Source organism: Dermacentor silvarum, unplaced genomic scaffold (genome assembly GCF_013339745.2).
Source record: "Dermacentor silvarum isolate Dsil-2018 unplaced genomic scaffold, BIME_Dsil_1.4 Seq180, whole genome shotgun sequence".
In the NCBI taxonomy this organism is placed as follows: Eukaryota; Metazoa; Arthropoda; class Arachnida; order Ixodida; family Ixodidae; genus Dermacentor; species Dermacentor silvarum.
In genome coordinates, this window is record NW_023605811.1 from 1 (window position 1) to 4,832 (window position 4,832).

Below are 4,832 nucleotides of genomic sequence, written 5' to 3' on the forward strand. Positions count from 1 at the left end.
CCTCCTTGTCCTCGACTCTTACCGTGGGCACTTGACCGACCACGTGAAGGCTGCGCTCACCCAAGTGAACACGAACCTCGCCGTCATACCGGGCGTCATGATGGGCTAGTTGCAGCCACTTGATGTCTGCATCAACAAACCCTTCAAGGATTGTCTGCGAAAATATCACACGGACTGGTCGACTAAGACCACATGCTAACGGCAACGGGCCGCATCAAACGAGCATCGCTATCGCAGCTAGCGGGCTGGGTAGCTGCAGCGTGGGACGACATCCCAGGTACTTTGATTGTGCACTCCTTTAAAAAGTGCAGCTTATCTAATGCTCTTGACGGTACCGAAGATAGTGCATTGTTTGAAGATGACAGCGACAAGGAACATAGCGATGAGGCTAGCAGTGACGACGCATTGATTGAGCTCTGCACGTTCAAATTCAATAAATGCTGTTTTCATTTTGTGAACGCTCTCCTCGCTTTTTTTGTTAGGCCTACATTCTAGGTAAGCTTTTTTTTTTTTCTGGCGTCGGACTTTTGGGGGTCGGCTTAAAATCGGGGTCAGCCTAGATTCGAGTAAATACGGTAGCTTTGTTTGATTCAAACTCCTTTTAATTCAAGCAAATTTTTGGGCCTCTTCAAGTTCAAATTATCATAATTTGACTGTACAGTTAAGCCTCGATATAACTGAATGTTTAACTTTTTATAGCTTCTTGTCAATAGAACACCATGTATTTAGAACCTCAATATAACAGTGTGTTAATACACGATTTCAGTATGACAAGTTTTCACTGCGGCTGCAAAGGAATACCGAGATAATAAATAGAAACTTCTGGAGATGCAGATGGTCAAATGGTCGAACTACAAGGGGCTGCTCACGAACGCATTTCTGTAATAGGCGCGACCAAGAGCAACCGCCAAAGCAAAGCACTGTCATGTTCCGTGTAAAGTCCAAGTGCAATAAGATCCTATTGCCCCCCTCGCGCTGTATGCTTTAGGTGCGAGTGAGAGCGTGCAAGGGTGAGCCGAGGAAGACGGTGGCTAAAGTGCTGTCTCCATGCATGCGCGAGCGAGAAGAAGGGGGCGGAGGGCTGTTGTTCGCAGTAACGCGGCCATGCAGCGCGGCTGAGCGAATACGCAGCCCGCGTGCACTGTTTTGCGGTAATCTGCCACATGTGCTGAGTGGGCGTGCCAAGATGGTGTGGAATCGTGTGCATTGTCTTCCCACCTGTTTAGTACTGGAGGTTGCGTAATCTTGCGTTTCAGAGACGTGCTGAAGCGAGAGGCAGACGAAGCATTAGCTCCGCACTGCCAGTGCTTTTCATGATAGCGTCTTACCACTGCAGGCAACACTAGCAGCCACAGGAGTGGAATGGATGCGAAAACGTGGCTGGCTTCACTTAGTACCACTGATGTGAACAGATTGTCGACATGACATGAAACCATATCTTTTGTCACTGACTCTCAAATTCAACAAAACAAATTTTTTTCTCATTCAAATTTACTTTTACCAATTGCCCGATTACTAAGAAATTTTTGTGACCTCTTCCGGATAAGAAAAATGCGTCGATGACTTTACTTATTTGCATAAATGGTCGAATTTCAATATACGAAAATTTTAATATAACAGAGCAAATTGCCTATTTGAGTGATTTCATTATATCGAGGTTTAACTGTATTATGCAATTATGTGTTGCACTCTTGGCAAATTGAAGCTCCATACAGTGATCACCGTGTTGTGCACTATGTGATTTAATCAAAAAGCAAGTCAATTCTACAAAGTTCTCCATCTTGATTATGTGCAGGAGCTGGAGTGCGAATTGAACCTGCACTGCGTGGAGCAGGAGCAAGCGCTGGCGGGTGACCAACTGCTGAGCTGTCAACTCCAGCAGCTTCTGGTCTCCATGGATGTATTGCTTGAGTCATTCTGTGATCACTTGGATGCACCACGCGAATTTTCCAGGGACAAGGTGCTGGCCCGGACGGCAAGGTGAGTGCTGTCAAGTTCTCGTGTCTGCCACACATGGATATTTGCTTGCCCATCTATTAATCTAGCTGATTGATGCATTTGCCTTGCTTTCTGGGCTTTACAGCAGGGAACAAGAAAGTATGTCTTGACAAAAAAGATGAATAAAACAATGCTTCTTTACATTTAAAAGGAAGCTTCTGTGAAGAGCAAGTAGGCGGGCCGTGACTGCCTAATAGACATTTCGGTAGCTTTTTTTTTAAGTACGGAAAAAAAGAGCTACGCAAACAGTAACGTGTGACAAACAGCCAAGAGAGGCGTTATCAAATGTGTTTGACAATACATGTATTGACATTGTGGCCATTGAGTTATTAATTGCAAAATGTGCTAATTATTCAGTGCTAATTACTCAGTAAGAGCACAGAAATGCTCTAGGCTTTTTTTAGGAGGTTACTAACACGATGTGATTGGTTTTATCCACACGAAAGACTTCAGTTTCTTTAGAAACTTGCTCCAAGTTGGCTTGGGTGCTTGTTATATAGAAGTGATAGGATGAATAGTAGGGTACGAAAAGTATATTGATGTACCGCATTTACCCGAATCGAACACACAAAGGATGTGCAAATTGCCTGCACGTTACAGTCGGATACAAAAGCAAAACCGCATTTGCGGCGTTGGCGACAGCCTACCGTTGGAGCCATCAGACACAACGTCACTGCCATCACAAAAATGGCAACAGAGCACGTTTTTGTGAAAGTGCTGTTGGTTCGTCTTGTGCTCGACTACGATCCAGCCATGGTAGTCGATCTCGCACTGTATTCTCGGTCAATAACTTTCAGAAACAGTGTTATCACTTTGCAAGGTTTCGCACGACTCGGCGCCGGATGCATAATCGTATGCGGTCGCCAGTGTTTCTGCCGCTGTGCTATGCTCACTATCTAAAGAAGACAAACTGCCTAAGAAGACAAAACTAAAGAAGACAAACTGCCTTCTTTAGGCACAGGCTGCTCAGGTTCATGTATTGAAGGGCCTCTTGAACCAGCTTCTCGAGGATCTCCCGACTAGATTTGAACGCCCAGGTGTTCTCAAGGGATGTCAGTCATTGCTCTCAGTTGTCTATGGAGCCTATTATTTTGCATTATATTGTCTTTTGAAAGACATAAAAATTTTGTGGTCCCCTCAGCTCAGTCAAAGGGTACCATACCAATGCAGTATGCTTTGCCAGTGACTAATGATCAATTTGCAATGTGCGAGTTGTCGCTTAGCCTTTGACACTGGCGTTTTTCTTCCAATGCAGGGGTCCAGGCAGAAGTCGGCCGTACAAGTTCCTCCCAAAACCAGGCATTTTCACACAAAGGACATGAGCAGATGTCTGTTCCTCATAAAAATCTGAACTAATAAAGAAGCATCAAGACCATTGAATTGAATAGAAACATTTTCTCTTTTTTTTCGGCCTAGTAACTGCACACTTGACACTCAGTGTGATGACAAATATTTTGTTTGTATCAATGTCTGTTTCACTTCCCTCTAGCTCTAAAGTGCCTCCATACAGAAAACCATGCATCATTATTCCAAATTTAGATGGTTATTTTGCATTGCTGTCTTGACGAAGTTTGCTTTTCGGTAGCCTCTGCAAGAAGGATTCATGTTAAGTGGCTAGCAAATTGCATATCCTTAAGCCGGAGACACAGATTGAACATAGCGCTTGATAGAATGTGCAGCATGTCTGAAAATGGCTGCTTAGACTGTTGGAAAATGATGGAACTGGTTGGGCACCTGTTATATGTGGTTGTTAGTGTCAATAGGTCATCTGTTGGCTCACACATGAAATGTCACAAAATGTCTTATGCTTTAGGGCTTCCAACCATTCTGGATTTCACTTATTTCTCGCTTCCCTATAACTTGACCCCAAAGAGGCAGCCTTTTTTCCAGGATTGAGGTGTGGTAAGACCTGTGGAAGCACAGATGTGCCACATTGATATTCAGCGATGTGACCCACGACTTCCGAAGTATCTTCAGCTACTCTATTCTTTCTTTCCATGTCGGCAGTGTTCTATCTGAGAGAACACACTCTGTCGTTTGTTTGTTTTAAAGATTCTTTATTCAGTTCATGCCTGGCGGATGATCGAAGTTTGCAGGGAACACTTTATGGTGGGAGCTTAAAGCCAACAGGGGCACCTGCTTTATCTGAGATATTTCACAATTGCATTTTGAAGGAGCATCATCTATTATGGTGCTGCGGGAAGTAAATAGCTCAAAGAAGTACAAGGGGGGGGGGGACAAAAATTTCAGAGGCCGTAATTAGGAGCACGCATGTTTCATCACACATTTTCGATCTGTTAATTCCTCACATAAACATTAGTCCATTCCTCCCCCCATGCCGAGTTCTTGCTGAAGAGAGTTGGCAGCTTTAGTATTAATGTTCCATTTGCCATCCTGGAATCTATGTCGAGATTGTCAGGGTTGGCTGTCAAGAAACTGCATTGGTTGCTTTCTGTCAACACATAAGAACAGAACACATGAGTGGGATCACATCGAGCTTCAATGAGCCATCATTGACAGCCAGTCCTAGCAGTGCCTTTATACCGCCTAACATAACCAGCAGAGTATTACATGACGTAGCAGGCATCGGCACATCACGCAGTCCATAGCAGCTAAAAGGTAAAATTGTCATTCACCCAACTGTAGCACAACGCTGAAAGAAACCTTTGTAGGTTTTCCATAAAGAAAGCTTCGCAGCTAAAAATTTCGCTTGGTCCATAAATCGAGCCCCGGGACCCAAGCCTTTATGAGGTGGTCGCTCTACCATCAGAGCTAATCACGAGGCTCGCAGATCACAGAGCGAGGCCGAATGAATTGTTAACTTGAAGCACAGG

General features: G+C 44.4%; 1 long non-coding RNA gene across 1 annotated transcript; it reads left to right on the forward strand.

Annotated features, from left to right (window-relative positions):
- The first annotated feature begins 1,784 nt into the window (after window positions 1-1,784).
- LOC119434705 (uncharacterized) lies at window positions 1,785-3,389 on the forward strand. The gene is made up of 2 exons (XR_005188644.2): window positions 1,785-1,980; window positions 3,254-3,389. It is a non-coding gene; the product is annotated as an uncharacterized LOC119434705 (long non-coding RNA).
- The last annotated feature ends 1,443 nt before the right edge of the window (window positions 3,390-4,832 follow it).